General features: G+C 39.1%; 1 long non-coding RNA gene across 1 annotated transcript; it reads right to left on the bottom strand.

Moving 5' to 3' along the window:
* Positions 1-10,954: 10,954 nt before the first annotated feature.
* On the bottom strand, positions 10,955-13,754 carry LOC132539790 (uncharacterized). The gene is made up of 3 exons (XR_009551083.1): positions 13,652-13,754; positions 13,408-13,565; positions 10,955-11,038 (listed from the first exon to the last, which is right to left on the bottom strand). It is a non-coding gene; the product is annotated as an uncharacterized LOC132539790 (long non-coding RNA).
* Between the last annotated feature and the right edge of the window lie 165 nt (positions 13,755-13,919).

Below are 13,919 nucleotides of genomic sequence, written 5' to 3'. Positions count from 1 at the left end.
TGCAATGTTGGTGATATTTCTATTTGTTACTTGTTCTACTGAAATATAACTGATGAAAGAAAATGCTTAAAGTGTAAACCATAATGGTTTTATATATGTACAAAATAATTACAGCCATACATTCATCACTTCACATAGTTTTAGTATTTTGTGTGCAAAATTATATAAAACCATGAAAAGACATTCAACATCAGTCATCAGAAAAATGCAAACTAAAACCACATTGTGCCATATCTACATACCTGTTAGAATGAAGAAAATAAAATAATTATGATATTAAATTCTGGAAAAGATATGGAAAGCTGTATCATTCTTGCATTGTTGGGAAGGGTGTGAAATGATACAAAAACTTTGAACAACAATTATTTTCTTAAAAACTTAAACACAAAACTGTTATCCTACTCTGTCATTGCATTCTGTGGTATTTCTATCAGAGAATGAAAAATTTTGTTTGTTCAAGAAATTAAACACAAGTCCTCATAGCTATTTTGCATTTAATAGGCTCAAACTATAAATGCATTCTTTTTATATTCTTTAACATGAATAGTTAGACACACAGTTGTTCCACAGACTATTACTCCACAATAAAAATGAATGAAATCCCCCCAACAACCTGATGTATTTCTAGAGAAATACACTATCTAAAAAATGTGAATACAAAATACATACTATGATTTTTTTTCTGCCACCAGGGTTATTGCTGGGGCTTGGTGCTGGCATTACAAATCCTCTGCTCCTGATGATCAAATCCCCTCCTTTTTTCTTTCTATTTTTTATTGGATAGGACAGAGAGAAATTGAGAGGGGGAGGGGATGAAAGGGAGGGTGAGAGAGAAAAAGAGACCTTATTCACCACTCATGAAGTATCCCTCTTACAGGTGGGAGAAGCAGGGACGTGAACCAGGGTCCTTACCCATGGTAATGTGAGCATTAACCTGCTGTGCCATGGCCCAACCCTCTATAAAACTGTTTAAAGAGCACTCTTGTAGTAGGCGTGGCTTAATGTCTACTGTGGGTTAAAGGGCAAGTGAATAGGAGGGGAAAAGAAATAGCTACGAAAAGATAACGTAAATATTGCTTTCTTTTTTTAGCACAATGTATATCTTACTGAAATCTATATGGTCCTTATAATACATATATCCTAGAAATATGGTCTTTATGGGGTGCAGAAGGTGGAAAGTCTGACTTCTATAGTTATTTTTTTGCTGGACACATCATGAGTTTATTAAGATGGCCAAGATCCAAAGAGGTTGAAGAATTTTCCCAAGTCATATGACTAGTGAATTCCTATATTCCTGCTCTAACGTATTTTAATTCATAATGACTTTGAAGAAAATCCCATATGGGTCAGGTATTAGAAGAAGGAATATAATAAATTCTTGTGGGAATGGAGCAAAGCTTATGCTGAAAAAGCCAATGCATATGTGCACACTTGACACTGTTAAATTAAGACTAGGGAGAAACTGTTTTCTATTTCTCGTACAGTGTGTCCTTTGCAGAACTAACAGCTATCTAACCAAAAGGCTACTTAGAACCAATCTGCTAGGATCATAATCTGTGGACATATGTAAGTTCTAGCCTATATAGCTAGAGGTGGGTAAGCATGTCTGCTTGAGTAATGAGGACATGGAACGTCAGCCTCTTACCATATTAAACGTTTTTTGTATATGCCTAGAATACTACAGAAATAAAGAAAAGGTCATTCAGGGAAGCATCACATGAGTGCTGTAGCATACGGAGCATCTGTAGCTCTCTATAAAAGGGGCATTTTGGGAACTCTAAAGGAAGTTGGGGGTCTGAAGAAAAGTGTTATGTACAACCACCTAGGGACTATGATAAAGGTTGCAAACTTTTGGTTTTGTTGACCAAGTTTGAATAATACCCTACCACAATGCAGTCTTTCTTGTATAAAACATAACAATCCCTATTTACCTCTCACTCTTAACTGTCTAAGTTATCTATACTAAGGCATTTCCATCATAGATTTATGCTAAATCTGCACTTTCCTTCTTATAACTTTTCAGAAAAGTCCATTACACTTAATGGGCTTGCTTTGTACAAGTATCACAGTTACATCGTGCTTTCAAGATATTATGGAAACTTATGTTTAACTTACTTTTTCCAACTTGTTTATTGTCTTTGAGCTACTAGGTGGAATGTTAGTTCACTTTTTCACGTATCAAGAGTTTTTAAGAAACTACATCCAGTTTTCTCCAGCCTGTTCCTCTTAATGCTGACAGTGACATACTGAGTCCCACCCTCCTGCTTTCTTTCCCTGACCTTTAAGTCAGTCTCATACTTCCTCCAACTACAAAAATGCATAAAATAACATTTTAATGTTATATAGGGACACACAACTCAGGCCTCCTTATCTTGCTATTTGCTGTTATTAATAATACCAGTTGGACTTTTTTGGGGGATTGTAGGTAGACCTGGACTAGAATTTTTTTTTTCTTTCACTGGCACTTCACCACTCCAGGCCCAATTTTTCATCTAGAAAGACAGAAACATCAACAGAGAAGCAGGAGACAGAAAAATACCACAGCACCAAAGCTTTCTTCAGTGTAGTGGGGGCCATGCTCCAACCTAGGTTATGCTCAAAATAGAGCACTATCCAAGTGAGCTATTTTGCAGGCCCTAGGATATTTCCCCCTACTATCTACATGTGTTTGATATCTTTTTTCTTTTTATTTATTTATTTCTTTTCCCTTTTGTTGCCCTTGTTTTTTTATTGTTGCAGTTACTGATGTCGTCATTGTTAGATAGGACAGAGAGAAATGGAGAAAGGAGGGGAAGACAGAGAGAGGGAGAGACAGACACCTGCAGACCTGCTTCACTGCCTGTGAAGCTACTTACTCCCCCTGCAGGTGGGAAGCCGGGGGCTTGAACCAGGATCCTTAAGCCGGCCCTTGAGCTTTGCCTCACGTGCGCTTAACCTGCTGCGCTACCGCCCGACTCCTGTGTGTGATATCTTTTAGTTCAAATTCCTTCATGTTGTTCTGTTAATTCCTTTGTACCAAATGAATTTGTCAGAACATGTGAAAGAATAAACAGGTTTTCTTCCCTTTAGTGGCCAAGACTGCTGTTAACATGTATTTTTATCACCACCTCCTGGTGAAATGACTGCATGGTTTATGAAATCTTTAACTGGTTTCTAAGGAAAACAAAAAGGTTGTTTTTGGATTACTTAGTGTCTCTATCTAACAGAATGACATAGAAATGGAGCCAAGGCAAGTTGCCCAAGTATGTAATAAAATCCCTGAGACTAATCTTTTTAGTACTTTATATGGTACATATCACATGTTGTATAGTATTATGTATTGCAAATAAAGAGCTCATGGAAATTAAAGTGTGTAGACCATGAAATTTAGATGAAAAGTTCTCACGGGGAGTCGGGCTGTAGCGCAGCGGGTTAAGCACAGGTGGCGCAAAGCACAAGGACCGGCATAAGGATCCTGGTTCGAACCCCGGCTCCCCACCTGCAGGGGAGTCGCTTCACAGGCGGTGAAGCAGGTCTGCAGGTGTCTATCTTTCTCTCCTCCTCTCTGTCTTCCCCTCCTCTCTCCATTTCTCTCTGTCCTATCCAACAACGACGACAACAATAATAACTACAACAATAAAACAACAAGGGCAACAAAAGGGAATAAATAAATAAAAAATAAATATATATAAAAAAAGAAAAGTTCTCATGACAAAATTATTTACTTAGCTTTTCAAAGCATGTGGATTTAAATGCTGGACACTAATAGAATATTTAAAGGGTCTGTAATTTATAAAATAAACCACATGCTTAAAATTCCACTATTAACTTTGTAGTCTTAATCAGAAGTTTTAGAGTTCTCTGGCAACTTGTATTTCTGTTTAGTTATGACTCTTGTTGTTCCTGTCCACCCTCCCCCTTTAAAAAATGTCTTTATTGGGGGATTAATGGTTTACACCTAATAGTAAAATACAATAGTTTGTACATGCAAGACATTTCTCAGTTTTCCACATAACAATTCAACCCGCACTTGGTCCTCTCTGCCATCATGTTTCAGGTCCTGAACCCTCCTCTCCACTCCAGAGTCTTTTACTTTGGTGCAATACACCAACTCCAGTCCAAGTCATTTCTTCTTGTCTGTCTGTCTCTAGCATAAGCTTTTTAAAATGTATTCTTTTACTACTGAGAGTACTGTTCATTGTCACCAGTAAAACATAACTCTCCCACTCCCTGTTTTTTCTTCTGAGAGAATCTTCCAAGCTTTACCACTTTTGAAGATGAGAGGGAAAAAAAAAGTATTTGAAACTACCTAAAAGTCTTTTTGCTTTATAATTAAAAAAATAAAAAGCTCCTTCTGATCAAATGTATTTGGCCCTGAAAACTATCCAAGGACTGTAGGCTCTCATATATATTTAATATAATAAGCCCAATTTTTTTGGAAAAGTAACACGTGGGAAATTGGATAGAGGCTGCTGCTTTAGTCCAAAAACCTTTATTTCGCTTTATGTGTGGGGGGTTTTAAATAGGGGAAAACCAGTCATTTCCAGTATTTTTTTTTATTTTGAAGATATTATTTTTCATGAGAGATGAGCACTGCTCAGCTCTGCCAATTATTGTTGCTGGAAATTGAAGTTGCTACCTCTGGGGTTATAACACATCAAAGTCTACTGGGTCAGTTCTGTACTGTATCCCCAGGCCCCTTTATTGTCAAAACACATCTTTTTTTTAAATTTGTTTTGCCATTATTTCTGTAGTCAACAATTTGGTCAGTATTCCTTAGTTTGCTTTACTTTAAGCTTTGAAATTTCATTTAAAAATCCTTTTAGATATTTTTTTTATCTGTTATTGTTAAAGCCAAAAAGCTCTGGAGCCATTCCTTCCTTCACCTCTCCCTTCCAAGCTAGCGGCAAATCTTACTGATTTTCAATCGTTTCCTATCCAACATTTCCCCCCTTTTTACTTCTCCAACTCAGTATCAACTAGTTGTTTTTTTTTCTTTCAAAATGGAGTAGCCTTTTTAAAGTGAACATCAGATCATAAAATTGGGGAAGGCTATCACCCATACTGAAACTATTCTTGCAATAAGATTTTTTTTTCCAAGTTGGTCTTTTCCCACTTCTAATCCAGTGACAGTGCTGTGACACATGCCAATCTCCTCTAGTTTCTGTGCTTACCACTCCCCCTGTACACTGTTAGACAGCTTTAGTATGACTGAGTCCTTCCCTTCATTCATGAGCCAAAGTAAATGTCACTTTCTGGGAAATGTTTTCTTGAATGCTTTCCCATGTGCCCCACCTAGCACAGCACATTGTTCATCCTCTCTTGCAAAGAATAACATGTGGCATTTTAATTTATTTTCTGGTTTACTTGTTCACTGTGTATCCAGCCAGAAGAACAAAGCTCTTTAATGACTGAGACTTGCTGGGCCAGTTTGCTGACAGACTCCTTTCTCCTCTTGCAGCTTCTAACACAAAATGAATAATCCATGTACATTTACTTAATGATGATTTTACTTGTTCTACTATTTATCATCAACTTTTTTTAAAGTAAGCAAATACACCCATTCCATGAATACATCTGTGCTCATAGCAGCTCAGTCTGTAATAGCTACAACTTGAAAGCAACCCAGATGACCCACAACAGATGACTGACCAAAAAAGTTGTGGTATGTATACACAATGGAATATTACTCAGTTGTTAAAAATAGTGAAATGAAATCATCTTTTTTTTCTAACCTCATTTTGGATGGAACTTGAAGGAATCATGTTATGTGAGATAAGCCAAACTGAGAAGGATGAAGATGGGATGATCTCACTCAAAGATGGGACTTAAGAAATAAGTATGGAAAGTAAAAGCAAAAAGCAAAACCTGGACTGGGTTTAGTGCATTGTACCAGAACAAAAAAGCTTTGGGGTCCTGGTGCATGAAGGCAGAAAAGGACCTAAGTTGGGGGTGACAATAATTTGTAGAGATCAATCACAGGGAGATGAGAAACTGTACCCAGTTGTGTCAACAACTACACTTCTTCTTCTAGCGCTTGCCACACTACTGTAATCCATTAATTCCCCCCACCAATAAAGTAAAAATACATTAAAAATTTATCACGAGGGGTGGGGCGGTAGGAGCGGGTTAAGCACACGTGGCGTAATGCGCAAAGACCAGCATAAGGATCCCAGTTCCAGCTCCCGGATCCCCACCTGCAGGGGAGTCACCTCACAGCAGGTGAAAGCGGGTCTGCAGGTGTTTATCTTTCTCTTCCCCTCTGTCTTCCCCTCCTCTCTCCATTTCTCTCTGTCCTATCCAACAACGATGACATCAACAACAATAGTAACTACAACAACAATGGAAACAAGGGCAACAAAAAGGAAATAAATAAATAAAATGAAAAAAATTATCATAGATTCAATTCACATTTCTCAAATCTTTTTTCTACTTTAGTGCCTCTTCTTATTTTATTTTACTTACGATGCCATTTTTAGGTTGGGCGAAACTATTCACAAATTGAATACTAATGCATATAATATCTTTTCACCACTATCAGTTCGTTTCTTTTTTTGATGTTTATTTTACCAGATAGAGGTAGACAGAAATGGAGAGGGAAAGGGGTGATAGAGAGGGAGAGAATGAGAGACAACAGCAGCACAACTTCACCACTTATGAAGCTTTTTCCCCTGCCAGTGGGGATAAGGGTCTTGAACCCCAGTCTTTGCTTGCACTTAACCAGGTGCGTCACTGCCCAGACCCCTAATTTGGTTCTTAAACCTATTGTTATGTTCTTATTTCTAGAGTGGTTTTTAAAATAATATTTTAAATAATATTATCTTAAGAATATTTTATTGACATGCTCTTACTACATTTTTTTAGTAAATGGTTATTTATTTTTGTCTTAAAAATTTGGATTTCATTCCCTAAATGAACTTCCTAGATTTACTTTTTTTTTTTTTTTTCCTTTTACCTAGAAAATAGTAGCACTTGGTATACAGAAGTGGAACTAGACATGACCAGAAATCCTTATTACTCAGTTCTCCTATGGACTCCTATTTTTCCATAGAGATGCCTTGCTTATATTCAATTTTAAATTTAATCCAAATCTGGATGAGAGTGTTAGATATCCCCATTTTCACACACTCGATACTTCAAATATATGGAAGCCAGTAGGCAGCAGGACTAAACTGTTAATGACTTTCATATATGAGAACCCAATCTAGAATGAGATTCTATAAATCACCACAATAGAAATACAATGATCTGGCTATCGGCACTTTCTAGGTGTATTCCTAGCATAATTAAGAAGACAGAAAAAATATCCTAAAGGCTTTTGAATACCTGTTAAAAATGGAGCCACAAGAAAGAAACAATAGCCAAACTATTCAAATTTTAACATAGTTCTATGAGAATTAACATGAGCACAATGCTTTGTCTTTAGCTACAGGAAAAGAAAGAATTCTCTGAGTATAGATTTATCTCTGCTTCCTGATCATAAAAACTAAGTGGAAGCTCATCAAGGTAGCTTAACCCCACAATTCCCATAAATGAGCCCCATGTGGAAACTGAAATGTTCTCATTCTTTAATCTGAGGTGTCCCTCAGGTAAACTGTACAGCATAACTTCAAAGTTCTACAATGATGTCCCTTTGTATTTCTACTCTTGCCAGCCATAGGATACCACTGCCTACCAGGTTCCTAAACAACCTTGGCCCTCTGCAAAGGGATTGACTAAAAAAACCCCTGTACATTTCCCCACCATACAGAATTGGTTAATGTTGTGCATTACGCCAGCTCCCCTGCATTGCTTGATGCTGTGGTCTATTTACATAATCATTGTTTTGTGTTGTTAAAATTCGAAAGGCTCTTGCCGGGCGGGTCTAGCTTCACGGGCAGGTAACAGAGACGCGGAGGCAACGGCTGGGCAGGGAAGCTGTATTTCTTTATTCAGGAACAACGATTCATAAGCTAAGACAAACTAATCACCAAACAGAACTCTGCTGTCTCTTTGCGGCGGCGCAAGCACTCTTTCTTTTACTCTTGAACTCAGGAACCCTCTCCCTTACTCTGGAACTCAGGAACTCTGGAACCCTCCAACTCTGGCACTCTCGAACTCAGGAACTCTTGAACTCTCGTACTCGGGAACCCTCTCGAACTCTGTCACTCTGCAACTCTCAAACTCTGAAACTCTTCCACTGTGGAACTCCCTCTTACTCTGTAACTCTGAAACTCGAACTCAGGAACTCAAGAACTCTCGGACTCTCTAACTCTGTCACTCTGGAACTCTGGCGGGTTTCCTTCAGGGCGGGGCCAAGTGGGCCCGCAAAATTTAACTGGACTGATCCAATTCTCTTGGCGGGGGAGGGCTAGAACAAACCAATGTAAAGCATACGACAGTTTTGTCTGAGAACCACCCTGCCTGCAGAGTATTGGTTAATCCCACTGATTAGAACCTTCGCAACAGCTGCTATGGAAGTTTTCTACCTACCCAGAGTGCCTTGTTTTCTCCACCACCTTTCCTAGCCAATCCTGTTCCTGACTTGACACTTCTGTTTTTACCCTATAAAGCCAGCTGCTGTTCCTGATTTCGCTCTTTCTCTTCCGCGTCCCAAGCTGGAGAAGGGTTGGCATGCATAGCAGTAGGCAGCCATTTTGCTAGCTCCCCGTGGCCTAAACCCGCTGTGCTTGCACTTAACTCTGGGGCATCCACATAAATAAAGAATTGTATTACCACGCCGCCAGGAGTTCCTCGTCTCTCCGGCGAAGCTAGCCCGGCAGGTTAGCTCTGCAGTACCTTAGCCAGGAACAGCTAGGTCTGTCTTGCTGTTGGTATGTTTAGCAAATATGATACGGCCAAAGCCTGAACCCAGCATTATAATTGTACCAGATGGTTCTTTCATAACTGCAAAATTCCACATTCTAGAACATACTACATAATTATGAAAATTCTCAGATTCTGGAAGGATTCTAAACAAATGCTATGACCTCATACAAGTTCACTCATTGACATTCCAGTGACTGTTTCAATTTTGTGAGTAGAAAAATAAGGTCAATTCCTCCAAATTCTAACGTGGCTTCCTTAAAAAAATAATCATATGTATACACATAGACATATCTATCACTTCACATAGAAGAAATGGATGCAACAGAAGGTTGATTCCAATTCAATTATTTCTTTATATAGATTTTCCTGTTCTCTGAAATTAGAGCATTCCTACGACATATGCTGTCAACAGGTTTATAAAATAAAGCTTGGGGTGAGGGGGAGCAGGCGATGGAGCACCGAGTTAAGGTCTCATAGTACTATGCACAAGAAATGCCTCGAGGACCCAGCCTGTTGCTCCCACTCCTCATGAAGTGGGAACACTTCATGAGCGGTGAAGCAGGGCTACAGGTGTCTATTTTTCTCTCTCCTTCTATTTCTTTTCCCTTCCCTCTCAATTTCTCTATGCTATGGAATAAGATAGAAAAAAGGGAGTCGGGCGGTAGCACAGCAGGTTAAGCGCACGTGGCGCAAAGCGCAAGGAACGACGTAAGGATCCCGGTTCGAGCCCCCGGCTCCCCACCTGCAGGAGAGTTGCTTCACAAGCGGTGAAGCAGGTCTGCAGATGTCTATCTTTCTCTCCTCCTCTCTGTCTTCCCCTCCCTCTCTCCATTTCTCTCTGTCCTATCCAACAACGACTACAACAACAAAACAACAAGGGCAACAAAAGGGAATAAATAAATAAAATAAAAAAGAAAAAAGAAAAAATGGCCGCTGGAAGCAGTGGATTCATAGTGCTGGCATGGAGCCCCCAGTGATAACCCTGGAGGCAAAAAAGGAAAAAAAGTTTGGCTTTATGAAAAGGCTAAATTTGGCAATGGTGCTTTCTACTCTCACTACTAAGTGCAGGCACTGCCTCTAGAATGACTTCTGTAAAATAAATGCTGAAAAAAAATTATTTTTTGCCTCAAAGGGTTATTGTCGTTACTGGCTGCCTGCACAACTCCACAACTTCTGGCGACCATTTTCTTTTCTTTCTTATTCTGTTTTTTATTCTGATAAGAGAAGGAGGGAGGGAGGGAGAGAGAGAGAGAGAAATGGGGTGGGGAGAGGGAGAAAAAGACACATATACATCACTGCTCCACTACTCATGAAGCCTTCACCTTACAGGTGGAGATCAGGGTCCTGAACCCAGGTCCTTGTTCATGGTAACATGTGTGCTCTACAGGGTATGCAACAGCCAGGCCTATAAATGCTGAATATTATCTTAATTTTTCACCTTTTTCAATAAAAGCAAGCATCTTCTTTGAATATATTTTGGTTATTAAACATTGCTACTACAATAAGTCTTTCATTAAAAAATGAAGGGGCCTGAGAAAATTTTCTGGCATTTATCTATATGCATACATTCACACGAATGCATGTACATATTTTTAAAATACAATCTTATTTATTTATTCATTAATTATTCTATTATATTCAACAGAACAGAGAGAGATTGAGAGGAGAGGGGGAGACAAAGGAGAGAGAAAGATAGACATCTACAGGCCTTCTTCACTGCTCCTGGTAGGTCAAACCTGGGTCCTTGGGCATACTACGATGTATGATTAATCAGGCATGCTACCACCTGGCTCCCCAACCTTATTTGTTAACTTACATTTTCCTTATTCTTTTTTATAAGTATAGGTGAATTAAGTACTAGAATACAGACATTATGATGGAAGTTACACTAAATCACAGCTTCTGCATTATCTAATTAAAACGGCCATATATCCTTGGCTCATATTTTAGGAACAGGCATCCTAACAAAAGAGCACATTAAGAACAAACTAGTATATCGCTCAGTGCTACTTTTCAATGTTGTTATAACAAATTACCACAAAGCAAGTGACTTAAATAGAAGAAAAAATTTAGCTCACCTGTCTAGAGGTTAGATACCACCATCAAGGTGCAAAACTTTTCTAAGGGCTCAAAAAGAATCTGCTCCATGATTCTTATTTAACTTCTCACAGGTTTCTGAAAGTCTTTGGTGTCCTTGGCTTGTGGAAGCATCATCTTCATCTGTGCTTTCCTCTTTGCATGATGATTCTCCCTGTGTGTAAGTATGAGACTGATACTTAGGACCCACCTTAACTACATTGTTGTAATGACTCGCATCTGCAATAATTCTGATTCTACAGAAAGTCAGACTGAGGTTGGGAGGGGCTAGAACTTAAGAATTGGGACGCTGCACAATTCAGTCCATAACAGTCAATAATAGGTCTTACATATCTTCAACTAAGTATTGAAAAATTATTCTCTAGTGTGCATATACCACTTCACTCCAGCAGTGCTGGAGTGTTGTAGTGGTTCCTTATTTTCAATATTGCATAGAACTGTCAGCCCTAATTTTTGTCCTCTCAGAAAATGAGAGTAAAATTATAATTCAATTTGCATTTTATGGATTATTTGAAAGATCTAATCCTTTTCATCTTTTTGTCTATTCCTGTTTCCATTTCTGTCAGTTAATCTTTTATTTCTTTTGTATATCTGTCTATTGTGTTCCTTAATAAATGAATGCTAGTTATATAGCAAGTTCTATTTTAGACATTTGAAATGGAATAGGAATATTTTCTATCTACATATAACATATTATAGGAAGGTTGATACACAATAGCAATGTTACTGAGATAACCATGTAGGATACTAGAGGGTAACAAGGGCTATATAGAAAACTGAATCAGAGAAAAGAACAGGGAGTGTCTTTGGTGATGTGCAGTTCTACAACATATAACCAGGCAGGTCACATTCAGAGGGCAATATTTATGTAAAAGCTTGAGAAAGCAAGAAGAGGGGGAGAGAAATCAATGTGCTATCTGGCAGAAGAGTTTACAAAGAAAAAAAAACAACAACTTGTTATTTCCCAGATAGATGAACAGGGAGAAGGGTCTAAGAGTTGAGAGACAGAGAAGGACAATCTTCTGCAAGATGTTACAGGAAAGTATAAGGACTTGATTTTACATCTTAAGTAAAGAAATCATGGGGGCCAGGAGGTGGCGCACCTGGTTAAGTGCACACATTACAGTGTGTAAGGCCCCAGGTTCAAGCCCCTCATCCCCACCTGCAAGGGGTAAGTTTCACAAGTGGTAAGTTTCACAAGTGGTGAAGCAGGGCTGCAGGTGTCTCTCTATCTCTCTCCCATCCCTCAATTTCTCTCTGTCTCTGTGCAATAATAAAATAAATAAATAAATAAATAAATAAATAAAAGAAATCATGGGGAGTTTTGAACAAAGTAGTTTGTATGTGTGTGTAGTTACTTGGGCTTCACCACTCTGGACCAACTTTCAGAATGAGAGAGGGAGAGAAGAGATGGAAAGATACCACAGCACCACAGTTCCCTCCAATGTGATGGCAGCTGGACTTGGAACAAAATATTTTCCAAAAGGATTTTTTTCTAGTTACTATGTAAAGATTCATAATAACAAAATTAAAAATTAACATCACACATGTTTTATTCATTGCCTCTGGCATCTCACTTATATCATCTCATTTACTCAGTTTCAGAAAAGGAGAGAAGAATGGAAGCAGGAAAACCTGATTATTGTTTTCTGACTTCTTCTAGCGTTTGCCCTTCTTCCGTAGCCAGTCAACAGCGTCAGGTTGAGCCTGATGTAAAGTTTCGAGACCTCCTTTGAATCTGGAGAGGTGGCAGTCGTTGACTATGTGGGTCATAGTCTGTCTGTAGCCGCAGGGGCAGTTCGGGTCGTCTCTGGCTCCCCAGCGATGGAACATAGCGGCGCCCGGGCCATGGCCTGTTCATAGCGATTGAGGAGGGCCCAATCATAACGTGTTTATAGATACTTCCTGTAATTTCTAGGTACTATTTATCCTTCACTAATGACATTTGGTTGCAAAACTCTTCTCCAATTCTGTGGATTGCTTTGCCGTTTAAGTTATCCCTTTGTGTATGTATATATACATATATCCCTTTGTGTATCTATATCTATTATATGTAATTAGATATAATTTTATAGGAAACACAAAAATCAAGGGACCAGTAGTGGTAGAGTGCACATGTCATCATGTGTGAGGACCTTGCTTCAAGTACTCCTTCCTACCTGTAGGGGGTAAGATTTGGGAACCCTAGAGTGCTATAGATGTCTCACCTTCTGTCTATCTCTCTCCACACTCCCTCCCTATATATCTCTTTCCCTTTATCAGGAAAAAAGAAAGAGAAGAGAAGAAAGCAAAAATAAAAGAATAGTAGCCAGGACATGGTGGTGGAGTGCTGTAGGCACTAAGCCCAAACATAGTCCATATATATCTGTGTGTGTGTGTGTGTTTTAAATTGCGTCTTCTTCCCTACCCCCATTGACTTTTCAGCAAATGCTTTAACTCTGGTTAACTACAATTCGTCTTTAGTGTCTCTTCTTTGACACCGCAGCGCTTTGCACACAGCTCTTCTAGCACAACCACACTTACCGAAATACTTATGAATAATGCATGGCTTCACCGTTGTTGTTCTATGGCTTCCAGAATGTGAGATCCTGCCTTAGAAATTTATGTCCCAGTAACCAACACAAATCAATGTTGGCAGAGGTAAATGGGGGGAAAAGTGATGTGTTCTGGCAACCCTCCATCTAGGAAAAAAGAGAGATGATAGACTTCCGCGAGAGAAATGGTAGAGAAAGCCAGTGAGAGGGAGGGGCCTCACCCTGCATACTACCTTGGCTCATCAGACTAAAATAATTTTTGTGCTAGGAATGAAACTTTGCTTCAAATCACTTCGATGACAGCTCATTCACTTTACCAAAGGTTACACTGTGGAAGGAGGGGGTTCAAGAATTCTCTGAAGGTTAAGCAGAATGCAGGTGTCTGGAGCGTCTAAGCCAGAGTTTTTGCAGCTTGGAGTGCACCTCTCAGGAACAGGGCAATTCATCAACGCGGTAGGAAAAAGAATCGAGACCAAAACGTTCGTAAACGTGCTTCAATTT

This window comes from Erinaceus europaeus, chromosome 8 (genome assembly GCF_950295315.1).
Source record: "Erinaceus europaeus chromosome 8, mEriEur2.1, whole genome shotgun sequence".
In the NCBI taxonomy this organism is placed as follows: domain Eukaryota; kingdom Metazoa; phylum Chordata; class Mammalia; order Eulipotyphla; family Erinaceidae; genus Erinaceus; species Erinaceus europaeus.
The sequence above is the reverse complement of the archived record's forward strand: the minus strand, read 5'-3'. Positions and strand labels throughout refer to the sequence as shown.